Below are 22,798 nucleotides of genomic sequence, written 5' to 3' on the forward strand. Positions count from 1 at the left end.
CTCGCAGCTCCGAGAGGGGAGGAGGTAATCCTCCCTAGTTTCGCGCACACGGTCTCGAAAGAGCATGCACTGAATTTTGCAGAAGAGTGGGCTAAGGCTCTTGCGCCGGCTTTGTACCGTACACAATGTGGTTGGGATAAATTTTCTCCACACCACGAGATTCCTTTACGGTCTATGCCGCAGCCTCAACCTCAATATCCCATCCGAAGTGAAGCTAAGGCTTCCGTCGCGGAAATCCTTGTTCAATTGGAATATCAAGGTGTGATTGAAACTTGTGTGTCACCGATGAATAACTTTTTACTGTGACCAAGCCTGACGCTTCGTACCATTTGGTATTGGATTACCGGCATTTGAACTCGCATTGCCGTACCTGTGCAGTACGGAATACCCACGGCTCTGCTCTTGTGGATAGTCTTGTGCGTACACGTTTTAAAACTACCCTTGACATTTCCAACGTTTTTTTTGCCCACAATTTGGACGGACTGAGTTCCCAGTGGACCAGTTTTACCTGTGGCGGCAAACAACGCCACTATACTCGTTTACCTATGGGCTATAAGAATAGTCCAGGCGTGTTTGCTGCCCGTATTGTCTCTCTTTTAGAGAGGATAGACACTGATGCGTGTTCGTATGTGGATGACATATATCTCACAGACGACAAACTTTGGGCGCATCTGTGTCGCGTTGACCGCATAATTTGTAACTTTGCGCACTTCGGTTACAAATTTAACTTTGCAAAGTCTCACATTGCAGAGTATACACTGTTGTACCTGGGCTACGAGCTCAACAATGGAGGTAGAGGATTGGCTCCTCACTTCTTGGAGAAATGCGCACAACTGCACGCTCCTACAACTCTGAAGAAATTACAGTCCTTGCTGGGATTTTTGAATTTCGGGCGTACTTACATTCCCGAATATGCCCAGCGTATCAAGCCTTTGTATGCTTTGATACAACCAACTTTTACCAAATCTTGCTGGCTGCCGGCACATTCAGCTATTTTCCAATCTTTGCAAGCTGATCTCCTAGAATCTAAATTCTTACTGACCCATGATAACCACACCAACCTGGTGATTAGAATCATCCCTGGGACGGTGGGTTTCACGTACCTTACTTTTAACGAAGGAGACACAGTACCTATTGCTTACAAGTCACACTTGTACACTTCGGCTGAAATGCGGTTTTCCTCTGTGGAAAAAGTTTTAACAGCAGTGCAAATGGCGATTCTCAAGGAACGTGCACTGTCACAGGGAAAACGCATGTTGGTTGTTACCCCGTTTCCTGCGTTAGAGGCAGTGACGAAAGCCAGTGTACCAAATTCTAAAGCTTTGCACCCTCAGTGGATACAATGGGCAGCATCTTTGACGTCTCCGGATGTCACGTTTATTTTTTATGCCTCCTTACAGTCGCAGGAGTTTTTGCAGTATGAATTTGTTCATCCTGCCCCTTTGGCTATGCGGCCTTTGGAGGACTTCCATTGCATCATATACACTGGTGGTTCTGTGCAGGTTGCGCATGGATCTAAACACGCATACGTTCCCGCTTGCGCTATTGTGGTAGGTGCCATGGTGAATGACGAGTTCAAGTCCAGAGTCGTGCACACGCAGACTCTAGGGGACTGCACCGCACAATTGGCAGAGCTTCATGCTCTGATGCTTGCATTGTAGTACGCTGATCCTGGTGTGTCAACTCTTATTGTGAGTGATTCTTACTACTGTGTCCAGTCTTACAATGAAAACCTTTTCTTTTGGATTCAGAATGATTTTCGTGATTCCAAGGGTAGCACAATAAAACATAAAATGATCTGGGTCCGAGTGGCTGAGCTTAAAGAGCAGTTGCCACTCGTGTTTGTGATTCATACTCTCGGTCATCAGCGCGTGGGAGTCCACGCTGTTGGCAATTCGCTTGCCGATGAGGCAGCAAAATCAGCGGTATCGACATATTTGGTTGCAGCAGTTACACGTTCCAAAAGTAAGATTGATGATGATATCTTGGCAGCTGTTGCTGCAACTGAGAAGGGAGGTAAATATCCAAAAGGATTCCCTTCAAAGTATTCATACCACTTAAGTCCTGATAAAGTTCCTTATGTGAAAATTCCCGACGTTGGTGAGAGGTTACTTCCCAACGCGGACCGCAGGCCTACTCTGATTACCGCAGCCCATGAAGGTGTTGCGTCTGCGCATGTGGGCGCTTCGGCTGCTGTAGCTCAGTTACAACAACGTTTCTGGTGGCGGGGACTGTACAAACAGACGCGTGATTATGTCCTTCAATGTGACATTTGCCAGCAGATTAAGCCTTCAACTGCTGCGCGTCCACCACAGACACAGTTGTACATTTCTAATAAACCCCTTGGGTGTGTTTATTTAGATCACTGCGGTCCCTTTTCTTCTGATACTGCGTTAGTAGCAGCTGATTCATGCACACGCTTTGTGTGGGTCTGGCCTCACCGCAGCGCTGATTCACGGACTGTCATAAGAGACTTGCGTATCTTTGTAGGGATTTTTGCCTGTGGTACCTTCCATTCGGATAAGGGTCCGGCTTTCGCCTCTAAGGCGTATAAGGATGCCATGACTTCGTTGGGGGTCCTAGTCAAGTTTTCGTCTCCATACCGACCTGAGGGTAATACTGTTGTGGAACGAATGAACCGAGATTTCAAGCAGTCTTTGACGGCTCGAGTTATAGGCACTGGCAGGAACTGGCTGGCCCATCTCAATGGCGTGCAGCGTGCTCTTAATAATCTCCCTAGAAGGTCTCTGGGTGGGCGGACCCCATATGAAATGCTCTTTGGTATCAAGATGTATGTACCGGACCTTGACGGTCTAGACTTGATGGCTCAAGCCGCCTCCTTTGACGTAGATGAACATTGCAATGTTTTACAGGATCTACAAAAGACAAGAGACAGTCTTGCAAAGGAACATTTGCCCTCCACCTCAGATGATGCGTTGCAGATCCCAGTAGTTGGCTGGCTACCCCAAGTTGGAGAACTAGTTCATGAGAAGATCGATAACAAGAAAGAATTTGGTCCCTCTTATCGAGCTCAGGTTCCAGTGCTTGGTGTAATGGGCACAAGAACAGTCATTTTACCATCACTTCCTGGTCGTAAGGAGAACATTGACAATGTCAAGATACACAGAGTGGCCGATTCTTCTTAGTATGACACCGGTAGTCTCATTTCATTTGATTTTAAGAAATTCTGTTTTGGCCCCGGTTTTCAATCCTGCGCCTGATGTTGCTCTCGAGTTGCCTGCAATTTCCAGTCCATTATTGAGTATAATGCCTGGTACTCAACATGATGAAACTGACTATACTTATTCTTCTGACTTATCGATGCCTGATTTGCAAACTCGCTTGGCTACAGAATCCAGATTTTCATTTGACACTGTATCACACACATCTAATAAGCCCTCGAAGATTTCTAATTTGGCAAGACTGTTTAAGAAACATTTTTTTTTATTCCCCCTTGGACTTATATTTGGATGGTGCTTTTTTGATTTACTTTTTATGACAATTGGTTTTGTGTTTTATTTTTTCCGTCTCGTCAATGGACACTATGTCGAGGAGAGAACTGACATTCAACATATCAATGGAACTTTGGATCCCCATTCCTCATCGCACAGAGTGCAAAGAGACTTAGCTTTTGTTAACATCACAGCTTGGCCTGTCATAGATGGGATTGTGTGGGATGCGATTCGATTTCAAATTCATGGGCCCACTGAGGTTATAAATGTCCCTAATGTGATTAGAGTGTCAATGGGGGATGTGGTTAAACAAAATATACGTTCTGATTGGGATGTTCAGGCTGTTGAATCATTGTTCTCTGATTTGAAATATTATGCTGCCTTTGATGCTGAAGATTTGTACTTGGAGTCTGCTAATTACGGTGATTTGTATTGTTATCAACATTTTGGCAATCACTACCTGCATAAAGCTAATACCAGGAGACTCACTGTAAATTACACCCAGTGGAAACACTGTCCAGCCCCTATACAAGGCAGTTCTGCTACCTTTTTGAAAAGGTTCACTTACTTTACAGATTTTAATCAATCTAATCCTAATGCCTTTTATTTTAAAATGGCTGAAAAGTCCATTTCCAAAGTTAGACTTACCGATACTAAATTACTGTATTCGAAGTCCTTTCTAGACCAGTTGGCTGTTGGGGGCTACGAGTTGTGGAAGGATACAATTGACCTTAAATCAGTTTGGGGTTCTAAAAGTTGGCAAGTGCAAGGCACAGAGGCTTTGCACCGAGCATGCCTCATCCCGAACCATATGTTGTTTTTGAATTCTATTATTTCGCAAACAACATGCTTTGGATTGGCTACTCCTAAAAGATTGAATGCTCCTTCCTTTCCTGACGTAGAGGAATATTCCAGTTGGGGTAATTTTACTAAATATGACATTAGAGAGTTACAAACTCTGTTAATGAATTCCTCCTTTAACATATCCTGTTTGGATCCCGAAGGCTGGTTGCTCTGGCACAGAAGTGCTGATTCATGCCAGCATCGTTTTCTGGGTTTAGCTCCCCGCTATACACAGGTCAGGGTAGATCCCCGTTTTGAAAGTGGCCATTCTGTAACAACCTATTCTGTGGGAAAATTGTGTCAGAACTGGCTCAGACATTCTACCTTGGCGTCAGTTAAACTGCATTTATCTAAACTGACTGATGATGTTGATCTGAATGATTTTATTAAAGGCCCGGCTAAAGGTAGATCAAAAAGAAGGATATGTGCTGTTTATAATGAAATTTGGAAAGCTTCCCAGATTAAGGCGGCTACCCACCTTAGGGCTATAGATCAAGCTAATTTAGAAAAAGTGCTAGCAGTTGTAGATAACAGCATTAACACACTCTCTTCTCGCATTTACACGTTAGATAATATTGTGTCATCTGTTGTAGATATTGTGCAAGATGATGTATCTACCCTGTACCATGGTCAAAATCAATTACGTTCCATTATGCAGTTTGCATGGACCTTGCAGACACTTAAAGCCTCTAAAGTGCCATGACATTACTTGAATACGTCTGCCTTGTTTGCCCCCTTTAATTTGACTGACAAGCAACGCTTAGTATCAATGAAGGATGCTTCTTTTTCCATGTTGCACATTGAGAAGTTAGAACCTTTACCGTTTTCTGTGGCTGAAGCAAATGCTGCTACTTGGCTTATTCATGGTTTGATTACTCTACCTTTTCCTTTATTTGCATTTACGAATTGTGTGAAGTACTTTGCCATTGGCAGATACAAGCCTCTAGGAAGTTCTTATCTCCATGAAGCCTAGTCGCTTCCTTTTACATACAAATGTCTTAGGGAAGGAAGAGAAGTTTATTTAAATGGTGAAGAATGCACTGAAGTACCAGATCATTCCTTAATGTGTCGACATATCCAAATACATGGCTTTTGCAACCAAGACGAGCCTAATTTAGCCTGTGTTTTGAAAGGTACACCCGTGCCTGCAATAGTTCCCACATTCACGTTGCTGGCTAACGTGAGTTATTTACTTTTAAACAATGAGGATTGCTGTGGGTTGATTAAAGGGATTGCTTATGTCGTTACAGTCAGTGAACGTGTAATTTGTTGCAAGAATGTAATGTATCCACCCCCGCATGGGAAACTTGATGTTTCCATCTGACCTAAGATTCCGACCTTGCTTGAAAGCAGAGTTCAATAAGATGAGTCGCATAAGAGCTCTATTGTCCCAGAAAGAAGTTGCCCTCACATCTGCGCGTGAAACATTTGTCCTTCACGTGGCTAACACCCGCACAGAAGTACATGCCTTAATAAATACTGATCTGCCCTTTCACTTCGGTGAATTAATTCATACAATCTTCAATGCGTCCTCCACTTCGGGGCTGGCTCACTTTTTTAAAGTTGTAAGCAGTGGCTTAGTGACTTCCTTCCAAAATATTTTCGGAGTCATTCCAGCATTCTTCCATTCTATTTTCTCCAGCCTGTTTGGTGGATTTCCCTTACTACTGGCTCTTGCTGCTGGCGTACTATTGCTTTTCTGTCTATTTCAAAATGGATGCACAAACTGTGTTGCAAGACGGGCTTCTTCGCGCCCGGATGCTTGAGTACTATGGTGCGCTAACGCTTGCCACACTGAGTGCAGCGTATGGATTATCGTTTCGATTTTCCTACTTTACATGCGTTCAGCCTGTTTTCCATTGCCTGAGTTGCGATTTCGAATGGGCCCGGGATTTGTGTCTCTGCAATACGGTATCTCCCGAAGCAGATTATAATCAGCTTATGAGTCCCTTAGTTGCTCATGAATTGCTTTGTTCTGATGGAGGGATTATGGGCTTTGCAGCGATGCACGGTGTTCTGGGTCGTTGGAATGTGTTCGCAGCGGCGCAAGATTTATTGGCTCGCAGTTTCCTCGAGAACCCACCGACTTGTCCTCTGATGGTGCAAGAGTCTCCGGTAATCGAAGAGCATGTATGTTCTTTCCCTTTGTTAAATTGGATGGCTGATCTGTTTTCAGATGATAACAGTGACTTCCTGTTGGAGGCTGTTGCTGCTTATTTTGCCTGTTCATTATTAGGATGAACTGGGTTTGCAGTCTCACGTTTTTGACCTGAACGTCTCGTTGAATTTGGATCTTTTTTTGGACTCTCAAATTTTTTGGGGAAAAGATTGCCTATTGACTTTATCAATGTCCAATGCTGAGTTTTTTCACGTCTATTGCAATTTTTTTTATCTCCTTCGATTTTTTAAGTGACAAATTGGAGACTGGTGTTTGAACTCTCGAACTTGAACTCTGCGTTCCTAAATTTCCCCTTTATACTTGTCCTATCAGTGCTTGGATCAAAGGAAGGGTGTCTTGTGTATAGGTTTCACCTTTGCACTGTGTTAAGTTGGCATGTGTTAGAGTTTTAAACGCCATTTTTCCTTTCCTGCTGCCTCTGCACACGACACATTTTGTTATTAATGCTTTTCGCATAGTTAGGTATTTTGCTTTACACGAGAATAACATGTTTGCTTATAATATCAGTCTTGCTTGGTAAGCTATGTCTGTACAGTGAGTACAGAGGCCTTCAAGGTTATCTCAACACAGCGCTTATTGTTTGGATTGATCAGCGCACAGAGTAGACATAATATGGATGCAGCTGTGGCCAACTTTGGTTTTAGGCGCGAATGATATTGCACTGGGGAAGGCAGGAGACACACACTTGATGAATATCCGTATGCAGAGTGTTGGTGTAGGAGATGATGTGATCCATTTCCACTGAACCTAAAGGTATGGGCCCGCCCTTCTAAACCCAAAGAGACCTTCTGTAGATATAATATAATATACTAGCTAGGGAGGGTAAACTGAGGTTCTATTTAGACCTGCTTCCTTTAGCATTTTAACATGCTTTCACCCTTTGTATTTTATGGAACAGTAACTATGCTTTTAACCTTGTTCTTTATAATATTTTTGCTTGTATTAGCTAAGATACTGCATTTGAGAACACTGCATTAGAAATAAACATTTCAAACTCGCACGTGTCCTCATTGACTCCTCGTTCTGGATTGATATGTTAGTATAATGAAAGAGTGTTCATGTGTTCCAAGTTTCCTAGGTGTTCTAAGTCCATGTTCTGGGTTGTCTAAATCATTGGGGTTTTGTAAGTACCAATGAGACACTGATTGCTAGTCTGGTAGGGGATTTTGGATACTAAGGTGAGTTTTGGCACACCCTAATTCACTGACTGAGGTTCTAAGTCTCTATGCACAGTTCTGTATAGGAGCAGAAATCCCTGCTACAACATAAGACATGACTCACAAGGGGAGGAGGAAATCCCCCAGCACAGAGAGAAGAGCACAACTGTCCGCACACCCTCCCCTAAGAGTAGGAAGAGTGAGGCCCCAACCCTTACATCCCCCAGAACCAAGAAATCTAAAACCCCACCACCATCCCACACTGCCACCACAAAACCAAAATCATGCCGAGCCCAGGCCACCCCTCCTAAAGTTCACACATTACAAACCATTCCAGTTTCATCCCCACACCATTACACCCTCCCCAAGAAGATAAGGCCCTCCCTCAACCACAAGCACTTCACGTCCCACAACACCACACCTTCTGTCAGTTCCAGACACTGCAGTGGAGCCCCCACCCCCTCACACAGACCTGACCACTGCAGTGGAGCCCCACCCCCTTAAACAGGCCTGTCCACTCCAGTGGAGCCCCCGCCCCCTCAAACAGACCTGTCCATTTCAGTGGGCACCTGCACCCTCAATCTGAACTATCCACTACAGTGGAACACAATACTCTAGTAGTCCCCATCCCTCCCATTACCCATACTGGTACACCCAGATCCTGTCCCTGCCTTGCCTGACATGCCCCTAAAGATTCCCCCCCAGGGGAGATGTCCCCTAGTTGTAGCAGTGCAGCCAAGAGAGGTAATCCAAACCATTGGGTTTACCCCCTTAAGGACTCAATTCAAATGGACTGGCCATTGGCCATATTGTTCTCCATGTCATGATTATTTATTTCTAAGGCTGAATTAAGCATTAACTTTTCTTTTGTAGATCAGCATTTTAGTACCTAACTTTGTACATGAGTCATAATGAAATAGCTGTAGACATCATGTTTAGTGTAAATGATGTCTTAGCAATGTGAGGCACTGCATGTGGTCCATGGTATATGGGTACTATTACAGTATGTATCTGAGTCATCATTGACAGCAATTTCAGGTTGTCATGATTCACAATGTTTTGGACACGGAGTGTGACCTGCTTTTGACAACATCCCTTCTTTGACTTACACTTTTACGCATAGGTTGTTCTGACATTTGTACACATTGTACAATTTGCCTACGGTACAAGCCTCTATGATAGACATGCAGAATAGCGCATTGATGGGAACACATCATCTGTCTCATCCGTGCAAGCTTGGTAAACATGGATTTTGCCTACGTGTTGGTGACTTTGGGAACACACATGTACACAGGCTGATGGGTACAGAGTATTCTGTGTGTTGGCATAGTTGGGTCCATGTCCGAGTTTAATTGTGACATGGTAGAACCCTGCCATGACCAAGGTTGTCACAGCTGATCTTACACAGTAGTGACATCGCCTCATGGCAGTGTGTACATCTGTGACATATCCTGAGACCATGGTGTGTGTCATGTGAGCATTGATCTCTGTCTGCAAACATCATTTCCTCCCACGACTGTAGTCCCTGCAGATGTTCCAGCTGGAGGATATTTCTGTGTGATGAGTAATCCAGTGCTTTCTATACCTATTGTACTTTGAGTGTCCGAAATGTGGGTGCACCAGTAGAATGGAGACATGATGGTGACATCCCTTGTTGGCTTGATACAAGTGCCTGCACTGTGGGCATACACACGTGACACCTTTCTAATTCACTGAGTCACTTTTGTGCTAGCCACATCTGTATATTTTCTTTTCAGTCATCTGTTTTTTCAAGTTTAGGACTTGTATATGTCCATGACTGCTCACACTCAGCAGTTTCTACCCTTCCCTATAGCCTGATGGCAACATGTCTTTTTTGTAGGTCTCCTTGAGTGTTTGATCATTCTGAGACAGTCTAGAAATTACAAATGTGTCTGTTATATATCATGCTATGAACATGTATCCATCCTAAACATTTTTACAATTTTCTACATGTGTAATGCCTAGCTTTGTGTATAATGTTTGATCAACGCAGATCCCACCACCACCCCTGTGGTTGTCAACAGCGCAGGGAGATTAGCTTACACTTTTACCTGTGCATTGGAGCCCACTGACACAGTACCTGTGTGCCCTATCTGGTGAGACATGTGTCTTCTTCAGTACACAGTAACCATATTGATTTGACACTAGTGATGATCCTCACATAATGCAGACTTAATGGCTAGATGCTGACTTGATGTGATGGAAATGCAGAAAAGGTAAACTTGAAATTGGTCTGATCTTGAGTTGTGTGCAACTCACATAGTTAACACATGTTGTCTATCTATTATATTGCAGTTCTATGCTTTGCTGCACCTCAAGTAGGACTGTGTTCTACAAAAGTTGCGCTGACAACTGTGACACAACCACCTCATGTTTGTTGCAGTGGGAGCGTCATGAATGTATATTGTTTGTCTGTGGAGGTGTGTGTTGTTGTGGGGTGTCTCTTGTGTTCTTCATTGTACAACAACTCTCATCTAAGTGTCATTCTTTGGTGAGTGTGTTTACTCCTGTTACCAGGGTTGGAGTATGTGTTGTTGTGGAAAGATGCAGTGAATTTGTGTCCCCTACATATGTGTGTCTGGTACCTCTTGATCAAACATGAACTGTGTGTGTCCTAGTATGTGGCATGCTGGGTGTACCTTGCTGATATGCTGATTGACACATTGCCAATGCTGAGACTGACTACTCGTTAGTTTGTTAAATGGAATTCATGATACTAAACATGAAATTCAGCTTTAAAGATTGCTACTTATTCAAACGCAAACTTTTCTATATGCATTTATTATTTCAGACAACAACGTTATTTGTTGTGCATTTCAATACAAAACGATCATAGACATTACAATAGGACAAAATATTTACACACCCTGTGAAAGAATTTTTTTTAAACCAAATTATTTGGCAACATAAATTCCGTACACTTGGCCAATTTCACATTCATATCACATTCACACAAACAACCATCCTACAATACAAAACAGAAAGGTTCCTTGCCACATTTAAATGTATATTTTAGCATTTGAAGCAACAAAATACTTTAAGGGTTCACTCAATGAAAAGAAAGTTGTTTTCCTATATCTAATGTTGACTTCTAGATGACAAGGGACCAGGTCGGTCGACGCGTTTCGAACCACTATTGTTTTACGGGTTCTCCTCAGGACCAAAAACTTTCTAAAACAAAACAACAAAACAACATGTTTTAGACTATCTCAACTTCAACAATACCTTTGGCCTATGGTCTAGCACAACACCCCTCCCGATGCTTACCTACCTTCAGTTAACCACCATCTATTTGGGATCCTTGTATACCATAATCCATACGTCACATATGCCAAATCACTGCAGAAGGAAAGTAAGTGATATTCAGATATAGACAAACAAATGTACCGCGCTAGTCCAATGTGCTTCTTGAGAAATTTGAGATGCTTACCGTGTAGTGTACGATTAATCCTGTGGGTTGTAACCCTCGCTGTATGTAATCAATGTGCTGTCTTCCCGTCTGTTGCCTATGCAGACTCGAAAAAGTCGTCGACTGCTATAAGTAAAAAGTATGTCACGTTTACTCTCACAATCGTCCTGCATTTGGCCAGTTCAATTAATCCCTAAAGGATGCTTACCTCTTGTTCCAGAGTTCTGGAGTGCAGACTCAAACGCAGCGTCCGCTGCTTCACTCACGGGTCTTCTGTATCCCTACAAAACAGTCCAAGGCGTGCCGGATATTAATTGTCTTTTCTGCTTACATTTGCCTCGCTCGTTCTAGCAACTTGCGCTACTAGTCTTACCAAGTGATCAATATTTTTTTCTTCTATATCGCGGTGATTGCAATCCTGTTGTTCGAATGTCGGCGTTCGAATGACAGTGTTGAGTCGGACGAGGCTATTACTTCCTGTTTGGTCACGTGCTTCTCGCACGGGATTGTGGATACTGTAGTTTTGTGATCGAAGGGAGTAAACGAGTATGCGGAGTATCTCGAGGCTCACTATTTGGAGGAGCCTGGCAGGATACCACTACATATAGTTGCTTCAGATTGCAAAACGGTACGTCCAATGCAAAAGACTGTGTATGTCAGAACAGTAACCACAAACAGACCCCCTAAATAAGCATCAGCCACAGATGCAGGGTGGAGGCTCAGCTCATGGTTAAAAAATTACAAAGGTTTAAATATTTCCGAGAATTCATTTAAGCCATTGATGGCAGTGTTAAATTTCATAATAAGGAGGGCTTCTCTTTGGCTCAGGCGTGCCTCCAGATCACCCCCGCGAGGGTCTTTGTCGATTTTTGACAGGACAGTCCATCTCAGCTCATCTTCTTTATGGTTTTTGGTGATCCAATGATTGACTAGTGGCGCATTCTCAACTCGTCTCCGTAAACGAGATTTATGTTGTGTAATGCGTTGTCTAATCTCCTGGGTCGTTTTTCCGATGTACAAACTCGGGCACGGGCATAAGACTCCATAGATAACATTTCTGAGTTGAGAATGCGCCACTAGTCAATCATTGGATCACCAAAAACCATAAAGAAGATGAGCTGAGATGGACTGTCCTGTCAAAAATCGACAAAGACCCTCGCTGGGGTGATCTGCAGGCACGCCTGAGCCAATGAGAAGCCCTCCTTATTATGAAATTTAACACTGCCATCAATGGCTTAAATGAATTCTCAGAAATATTTAAACCTTTGTAATTCTTTAACCATGAGCTGAGCCTCCACCCTGCATCTGTGGCGGATGCTTATTTAGGGGGTCTGTTTGTGGTTACTGTTCTGACATACACAGTCTTTTGCATTGGACGTACCGTTTTGCAATCTGAAGCAACTATATGTAGTGGTATCCTGCCAAGCTCCTCCAAATAGTGGGCCTCGAGATACTCCGCATACTCGTTTACTCCCTTCGATCACAAAACTACAGTATCCACAATCCCGTGCGAAAAGCACGTGACCAAACAGGAAGTAATAGCCTCGTCCGACTCAACACTGTCATTCGAACGCCGACATTCGAACAACAGGATTGCAATCGCCGCGCTATAGAAGAAGAAATTATTGATCACTTGGTAAGACTAGTAGCGCAAGTTGCTAGAACGAGCGAGGCAAATGTAAGCAGAAAAGACAAATAATATCCGGCACGCCTTGGAGTGTTTTGTAGGGATACAGAAGACCCGCGAGTGAAGCAGCGGACGCTGCGTTCGAGTCTGCACTCCAGAACTCTGGAACAAGAGGTAAGCATCCTTTAGGGATTAATTGAACTGGCCAAATGCAGGACGATTGTGAGAGTAAACGTGACATACTTTTTACTTATAGGAGTCAACGACTTTTTTGAGTCTGCATAGGCAACAGACGGGAAGACAGCACATTGATTACATACAGCGAGGGTTACAACCCACAGGATTAATCGTACACTACACGGTAAGCATCTCGAATTTCTCGAGAAGCACATTGGACTAGCGCGGTACATTTGTTTGTCTATATCTGAATATCACTTACTTTCCTTCTGCAGTGATTTGGCATATGTGACGTATGGATTATGGTATACAAGGATCCCAAATAGATGGTGGTTAACTGAAGGTAGGGAAGCATCGGGAGGGGTGTTGTGCTAGACCATAGGCCAAAGGTCTTGTTGAAGTTGAGATAGTCTAAAACATGTTGTTTTGTTGTTTTGTTTTAGAAAGTTTTTGGTCCTGAGGAGAACCCGTAAAACAATAGTGGTTCGAAACGCGTCGACCGACCTGGTCCCTTGTCATCTAGAAGTCAACATTAGATATAGGAAAACAACTTTCTTTTCATTGAGTGAACCCTTAAAGTATTTTGTTGCTTCAAATGCTAAAATATACATTTAAATGTGGCAAGGAACCTTTCTGTTTTGTATTGTAGGATGGTTGTTTGTGTGAATGTGATATGAATGTGAAATTGGCCAAGTGTACGGAATTTATGTTGCCAAATAATTTGGTTTAAAAAAAATTCTTTCACAGGGTGTGTAAATATTTTGTCCTATTGTAATGTCTATGATCGTTTTGTATTGAAATGCACAACAAATAACGTTGTTGTCTGAAATAATAAATGAATATAGAAAAGTTTGCGTTTGAATAAGTAGCAATCTTTAAAGCTGAATTTCATGTTTAGTATCATGAATTCCATTTAACAAACTAAGGAGTAGTCAGTCTCAGCATTGGCAATTGTTTTGTTCTATAATCTTAATGGCTCAGCCTTGCTGAGTTGGAGCCAAGACCCATCACTGTTGTTAGATTGACACATTGGTCATACACGACAGTACATGGACCCATGTTTGTATTTTAGTCACAATGATGTGTAGTCAATTATGTTTTCCTAGTAATGCAGCCAGCAGTACACACTGTCATGGGTGCCTGTGCACTGTCTCCAGTCTATTTAGGTTTAGATGAGGCACATTGTGGCTGATCAAGGTGTGTTGTGTTTGGGCTACCCAAATGTCTGTGGACACTTGGCAAGGCCCCTACCTCTTGTGTGGCCTTACATTACAGGACATGCCGTGGGAGTTATATTTGGGTATGTGAGATGACAGTGATTCTTGCAAGGAGCGTGACACAGTGCGCATAAGTGATAGTGCTCTGATGTATGGCACACATTCTAATTGAGCATGGCAGAGGATCAGTAGACATGATTCTGTCACCACAGTGATGTGGCCTTGAGGGTCATGCAGAAGAGAGTCAGTCTCTTGATGTTTTGTTTGGTATTCCTCCAAGCTTGTCCCACATGAGACTCTGGTGCACCCACTCATCACACAATAGCTGATTGCCCGCATTCACTGTGCCGTCATTTGAAATCCTTCCAGATTGTACTCAACACGCATATGTCTCAGTGGAGGTCTGACCCACATTGTGTGTACAGTGCCAGGCAAGAAACACTTCAACACTCACACAGATGTTGTGTTTGTTCTGCAGTGTGTGGCTGGTTGATTGTCTTGGTGTATCTTCACCCATGTATTGCGACAGTGTTTAAATGTCATTGAGTGTATGTTTTGTCTAGTTTTTTGTTGTACTGGCCATGGGACCCCTTCATCTTCACTCTGCACATCCTTTATGTTTATCATTCGACCTTGCTGCTACAGTGTGGTACATCCCAAATCTTGTTTGTGATAGATCGTTTGGTACTTGTGTCTGCTTGTGACTAATTATGTGTTTGTGCTTTTTGGATGGTCACATGTTACATTGTCCAATTGAACACTGCTGGTAGTGTTTTTTCCCAGGAGACAGATTGGCTGACATGGCTGAGGGTATGTTACACACACAACAATGTTGGCCTCAGCAGTGATGTTTTGGCACACAACCACTACTTTCTCACGACATTGCTTGTGTTTTTCTGCACAAATATGACATGATCGTTCGGACATGCTGGGTGTGTGAGACATACATTAACCTTTTTTGTCACTTCAGTGATGGGGGTTATTCCCCATTACCCCTATGTGCTTGAAAATGATGGGTGATTGAACCCCACACTCACCTTTTTGGCACTACAGTGATGGGGGGTCTCCCCCATTACCCCTATGTGCTTGACAATGATGGTGGTTTGGACCTTGGACCTCACACTCCCAATTTTGTCACTGCAGCTTTGGAGGTATACCCCTTTACCCCTGTGTGCTTGAGAATGATGTGGGTTTGGACTCCACACTCCCTTTGTGGCACTACAGTTAGGGGGGTATCCCCCATAATCCATATGTGCTTGAAAATGATGGGGGTTTTATCAATGTTTCCCTTAATGTTTCCATTTTGCTAGCACTATACATTCTTAACACATTTTAGGCATGACAGCACTGGGGGAGTGTTCTGCATATACCTCCAATGTAGTGGGCAATACTGGTAGTGTTAGGCACTCACCCCCTATGTGGTGGGCAATGCTGGTAGTGTTAGGCATACACCCCCAATGTGGTGGGCAATACTGGTAGTGTTGGCATCCACCCTTATGGGGTGGGCAATGCTGGTAGTGTTCAGCATATACCCCCTACTGGGTGGGCAATGATGGTAATGTTAGGCAATCACCCCTATTTGGGGAGAAATGCTGGTAGTGCTAGGCATACACCCCCTATGTGGGGGGCAATGCTGGTAGTGTTAGGCAATTACCCCGTATGTGGTGGGCAAGGCTGGTTGTGTTAGGCATACAATCCCTATGGGATGGCCAATGTTGGTAGTGTTCAGCATACACCCCCTATGGGGTGGGCAATGCTGGTAATGTTATGCAATCATCCTCTATGTGGTGGGCAATGCTGGTAGTGTTACGCATATATGTGGTGGGCAATGCTTAAAGTGTTAGGCAATCACCCCTATTTGGTGGATAATGCTGGTAGTGTTAGGCATACACACCCTATGTGGTGGGCAATGCTGGTAGTGTTAGGCATTCACCCCCTATGTGGTGAGCAATGCTGGTAGTATTAGGTATTTACCCCTATGAGGTGGGAAATGCTGGTAGTGAAGACATACACCCCCTATGGGGTGGGCAATGCTGGCAGTGTTAGGCATGCATCCCCTATGTGGTGGGCAATGCTGGTAGTGTTAGGCATACGCCTCCTATGGGGTAGGCAATGCTGGATAGTGTTAGGCATACACCCCCTATGGGTGTGTTGCCTTTTGCAGGATCGTGTCATTTCTGTGTGTGGTAGGTGTCTGAATTACCGTCTGTGACATACGGGTCGGTTCTGGTGGTTGATTCGACCGAAAGCGTAGAGTATAGGGATGACATGCGCGATCGGATACATGGCTGCTTCGTCTAGTATGTGGTGATCGAGTTGTGGCGCGAATCGGAGCTGAAATACAGCTATTCCGGATGCTGTGATGTGCTGGAGGTGACGACCTGTTCGGCGCGTAGGAAGTACGCATCGTACTTGGCGGCCGAAAACTGCTTTGGTAATTGCTCCGGATGACTTCATTCAGAGTTGAAGGCTCCGGCTCGTATGGTAAATTGTGCTGGAATCGGAGCGTACGTGTCGCTTAGGAATTGGACACATTTGCGCATCGTACTTCGTTGTTTGGACGGACCTACTCCCGGAACGAGTCGGTCGGAAGGTAAGACTACGGATGGCTCTGGGAGGGCATTACCAGCAAGATCTGAATCGACCCCTAAGTTTTTAAACTTTACCATTCCCACTTCAAAATAAATTAAATAATGATAATTGCTGTAGACTAAATATATTTAATGTACTATTCCCACCTCATGTATTATTAATTCAGGTAAACATATATTATTTACTATTCCCACTCCAATTTATATAAAGTCATGGAAGGCGCTGGACACTAAACATATATTATTTACTATTCCCTCTACAATTAATAATAAGTCAAGGAAGGTGCTGTTTACTAAACATATATTATGTACTATTCCCACTCCAATTAATAAAAATTCAGAGAGGGTACTGGACACTAAACATATATTATTTACTATTCCCACTCCAATTAATAAAAACTCAGGGAGGGTGCTGGACACTAAACATATATTATTTATTATTCCCACTCCAATTTATATGAAGTCAGGGAAGGCGCTGGACACTAAGGGGCTCATTACGATGGCGGACAGAGACACATCCGGGGTGCTGGCGGAAAATGTCCTTTTCTGCACTCCTTCGGTGGTCCTCGCGGGCCGCCATATTACGATGGGCAAACATAGCCCATTTTCCGTCTGCTGTGGAGTTACGTGAACCGCCAGAAATTTCCATCCGCAACGTTGGTGGAGGGAGCCAATAGAGAAACACCACAGTGTGGAATGATATCCCGTCCACCGTACAAATCACGATGTCCCAAACAGCCCATCACACCGCAGCGGAGAATCCAGCCACCCGGAGACGGCGGAAGGACTACTGCAGAAAGCGAAACTCGAATCCCGGTCACCTCCATGCGGTCCAGACCGCTAAGGATCCAGCTCTTCAAGCCCTTCTGCTGCTGTACCTCATCCACCACCATAAAATAAAACATCGCCACGGACAACACCGCAGGTACGCAAAAACACAACTCTGCATACAACCACAGCACACAACTCCTGTGCTGACATACGGTTCCTGTCCACATCAGACACTCTGGTGGGGACAGGAACATATCTCCCAGTGTACTCACACAGGTCCTACCTGATACAAACCCACACCTCCGCATCCGGGTCACCCATCAACCGCAAAATCACTGCAATGTCACGGGGAAGTCGCCACATCAGTGAAGACGCTGAAAAACCTGCGCACAATGTAGTAGGCAGGGCCGGTGCCAAGCATGGGTGGTCCGCGCAGATTCACAGGGCTCCACCCTCACCCTTCCCAGAGTACACTTCCTAGACCCATTTGAGCACAGGCTGTGTGCCCCTCCTGTCACCCCCTGCACAATTTATCAGCCAGGTGTAGCCAGGCCTCCCACCTCACACATCAAAGGACAAGGTAGATTGACTGGGAAGATGGGGGTAAGAGTAACACCCTGCACAGAAGGTCAGGGGCTGGACATCCCTCCTCCTCACACCTACCTTCTACTCATGTGAATCAAACGGAGAATAATTTTTTAAAAAATGAAGACTCACACTGCATAGGAACATTCACTGAACTGTTCACACTGCTTGGGAAGTCCCTCAGAAAGACCCCACACTGACACTCTGACACATACTCATACCATAGGTCAGCAGCAATGGAGGCCAATAAATGGGCTAGCCCAAAGAGAAGGTGACAATGCTGGAAAGCCATGGAGCAAGCCACATAGCATGTGTACAACACATGCAAGAGGAGGGACATATCGAACCACCCTTAGGCCCTCAAATCAGACATGGGTGGCACAGTGAGTGAAATTAAACGACAGTGACCTCTGTGCAACAACTCAGGGATACATCAATGCAAGCAATGCATAGGCACAGGAATGATATAAAGTGTTAGAATTCATACAGTGACCAGCCACATATCTGTGTCCTCTTACTTGACATGTGTATGTCATCAGCACAACAAACATGGCTGATTGTCACACTACCTGACTGTCAAACCCAAGTAGGACCTTTACACATACACCTCATCTACCCACCTCTCACTTGCAACACTCAACACCTATGAGAAACACACATAATGGTGAAAATGATGTCTTGTGAGTTCACTGACAATCAATCACACACCCTGTGGTGCATCCACAAATATCAGACTCACACTCAGGGATGCCTGAACCAATGCTGACAGAAAACCAATAGCCAAATACAAATCTCACAAACAACATCCACAGAAGTCCAACAAGCCCAGACATGTGCAGCCAAACATTGGAAAGGCAATGTGAACATAGACAGAACAGGAATACACAACATTGTCACTCTGGACAAATGCACATACACCATACCCCAACACAAACAAGAATTGCATCATCAAAAAACAATCATGGAAAATAAGTGGGATCTAGGGGACAAATCAGCTAACACACACATACACACCACACCAGTCATCAAGTAAACATGGTGTCTTAGTATACCACAAGCATGCACATGCACAATCCTGACAAGTGACAGGCCAAAAGTAGGAGAACAAACCACTATTGCGCACTCAAAACAAGATAATGAACATGAATCCACATTGCTGCATGTGACATACACATAAGAAATGCAACCTACACATGCAACACACATCTGAATGTATCACAATGCACAAACTACTCACTGTTAGAAATGGCACTTTCCGGTTGGCTGAGGCTTGCGCCAAAGCCAGGCAGAAACCACCATTTTAAGTCAGGGCAAGGAAGTCACTCGCCAAGATAACCCCTGCTCACCCTCTTGGTAGCTTGGCACGAGCAGTCAGGCTTATCTCATAGGCGATGTGTAAAGCATTTGTGCATGCAACCACCAGTAACAACATCCCAGGCCCCCCACAAAAGGTACTCCACACAAGGTTATATCAAAAATAGCCGTTGTATTGTAAATAAAACATTAGATAAGGAACACACACTTTACAATGTGCCATAGGCACGGGCAGAATATACAAGGGATTATATACACAGGACAGGGCCACATGGACCACTGTCAGGAATAAGCACTTGGTAGAACTAGCTCTTTGTAGAACTAGCAGTTTGTAGAATTAGCACTTAGAACATAGCAATTGTAGCACCAAATAGCAAATGTAGCACACAACCAGAAACCACTGGTAAAAGGTAAGTAAAACCTACGCAACCCTAACCACCTAAGGAAAATATCACGCAGGGAACCATGAACTCACTAGCATAACTATACTAGGAAAAACAACCACCTAAGCTTGAAAATACATTTAGGGGTATAGGCCAGAAGCTTTACACATGATGCATGAAGACACATTCAGAGGTATAGGCCAGAACACAGGGTGCACAAAACATACTACACACAGTACATTTCCTAACACCCAAAAAAAAATAGCACATGAATCATAATAGCACCTAAATCACATTTAGGGCAGAAATCACATCAAAGTCCAGGTTGCGCCACTGCGCCAGAACCTAAAAGTAGCAGCTGCCCACCACTTGCTGGGCAGCTGAGGGACAAGAACAGGGCCTAAAAGCTGCAGCTGGCACTAAGTGCTGCGCAGCTGTGGAAGGCCAAGGTAGGGATGAAGGAGTGCGCCTCACTCCTCACACAGAGCAAGTCCCTAGGAAGCAAAACCTAAAAGGTGCAGCTGCCCACTACTTGCTGGGTAGCTGGGGACAAAACTGCGACAGGGCTCTCACTAGCCCTCTGGAAGAAAGACTGCGCAAAAGGTTGGAGCCCTCTGGCTCTAGAAATCCATATTGCGTACATGGGAGCCCTCTAGGCTCTTAAACAACTGTGCCTATTGGAGCACTCTGGCTCCTAAAATAACCATGCCCCCAAACACTGGTGCTTTAACAGAACTGGGCCCCCTAGGAGCCAATCCGGCTCTGGCTGTAATGGGGCCGAAAATGGGGGAGCCCGTCGGGCTCTAGAGGCCCCCTAAGCCCCAACGGTGGAGCTATTCTAGCTCGGGCAACCTTCCCCCTCTCTACAATGGAACACCAAGGGCCCCACTCACCCGACTGCTGGCTCCTGGCGCAGTCTCCTCCTTGGTGGGCGGTGGTAGCGCGTAGCGGGGCTCTCCCTCATGGGAGCCCCGCCTTCTCGATGCGCCCGCTTCGCCGGTCTTTGCCCGGTCCCCCATCTCGGGACCAGGACTTCGTGTGTGAAGCCTTCGGCTCCGAGGCAGCAAGTCTCTTCTCCCGGCCGGGTACTGGCCAATCCCAGCGCGGCGGCGGCGGGTGGGACTTCCTTCGCAAACCGGAAGTCCCGCCCATCGTCAGGCACTACGGTGCCTGACTTCCTCTTTGCGGCGCAAGGGCCGCGGCGGTGATTTTCGGAGCACAGAGAGGGGTAGGCACCCTCGATGTACAAAATAAACGTAGAAACAGGGTGGACACCCTTTAAGGCACCCATGAAAAAGGGGTGGCACCCTTAAATTAAAAATAACGAGAATCGAGGAAATTTGCAGGGTTGGCACCTACTAATATCAAATTAAGAGGGGTAGGCTCCCTCAACAACAGGGCAGTTTAGGAAAGAGCGCTTCCCAGGCGCCAGGGGGCACAGAGACCAGCAAGCCCCCAAGGGAGGACCCCAAAAGAAAGAAAAGGGCCCCCAGCAACCAAGTCCATCAGCAATCCAGGGGCTGGGCAGGGCCCAGGGAGGCAGATATTCCCCTGGGCCCCAGCAGCAGCACGCCCCTGGTAGATTCAAGTATCAGGACACAAGAACATTGAACATGAGGTCACAGCCTCTTTTTATACACAAAATCCCTTTGTCTCTAGGGTGTAGGGTGGAGGCAAAACCAGACGCAGCTGGTTCTGGAGCACTCTGCTGCTCAGCCCCTCTCCCCATTCACTGGCCAGGCTAGGGTCATCAGTCGCACCACAGGGGGCAGAGCCAGCATTGTGTAGAGAAGGCCCAGCCCCATTCAGGTCCCAGGTGCAGCCCCTCCCTGCCATCAACATGCAGATCTCCCAATTCACCACCAGGGCAGACCCATCCTGACTTCTGGAGCCAGGCACACCAGCCAGCTCCAGCGAATCACAAGCCGGACAATCACTGCACGGACACGCCAACTTCTAGAAGTGGCACTTCCACACTAGACACATGAACGCCGCACACCTCATTGCGCAGCATTAAATCTCACGAGTTCGCACATACCAAACTCAACCTTGCACTCCCCACGCATCAGGAATTACCATGGACACACATATTCCCCATGCAGTCCTATGGGAGGGCAGGCCACTCTCACACATGCACTCAGAGAGCGCACACACTTTACTCTGTGCCACAGTGCTAAAGTGCGCAAAGACCAGAAATCACTATAATAATGTAACATTAAAAGGCAAAAAGTTCAGGGGTGAACCTGCCAGAAGGGCCAAGTCCAACACAGCCCCCTTCCAGCCAAAGCGCAGGGCAGACCAATCACCACTGTGATGGGCTTCCATGCTTTGGGCGATAGAACACGGACACGGGCCCGCACTTCAGGGACACCCTCCGGTTCTATGCCACGTTGTTCCACAACAAGCATACATTAAAAAAATTCAGGCCCAACCAGGCTACCCCACTGGTACTCCTTAGTTGTCCACGGCTAGGACCAGGCCCTTGGCCACCCAGATACCACTGGTCCTTTTCCAATCCACAGAGTGGGGGGTGGTAACCCCTGGCATTCAAAAGCCATTCTCCACTCCCTTTCTCAGTGTAGTTCCAAACTACCACTGATCCTTCAACCTAGGGTCCGCACCCTCAGGCTGACCAGAGGTCACGGCAAGAATGCCCCACCCTACCTCTACTTCTGGGGTTGCGCACTCTCCCAGGAGAAGCACCCTCCAGAACACAACTCTCCCACCAGTTCAGGACCTCTCTCCCTCAACTGGTCTACCACCTGGGATCCAAATTCACCGGATGCACAGGGGTCAGACTCCCTCTGACCCCCTTTCAGAGTTCTGCACCCTCCCAACTGAAGTGGTACCCCTAGAAGACAAACCGGCCAGGACACTGGCTACAGTCGCCCTGCCGTCCAGGACAGGCAAACACCTGGACCTGGCTCCCCAATCCTAGGGACGATACCCTTTGGTTAGATGCCTGGCTCACCAGGACTTCTACAAGTTGAAAACAAAGTCTAAGACTATCTCTTCTCCTTCAGCAGCAAGGCAACCACTGCAGGCCAATCCCCCAGGTCAGGGACAGTACTC

The 22,798-nt window shown here is 45.5% G+C and overlaps 1 pseudogene; it reads left to right on the top strand.

The window, feature by feature from the left end:
- The first annotated feature begins 1,022 nt into the window (after positions 1-1,022).
- LOC147708939 (uncharacterized) overlaps positions 1,023-22,798 on the top strand; it is a 40,047-nt pseudogene continuing 18,271 nt past the window's right edge.

This window comes from Lissotriton vulgaris, chromosome 6 (genome assembly GCF_964263255.1).
Source record: "Lissotriton vulgaris chromosome 6, aLisVul1.2, whole genome shotgun sequence".
NCBI lineage: Eukaryota > Metazoa > Chordata > Amphibia > Caudata > Salamandridae > Lissotriton > Lissotriton vulgaris.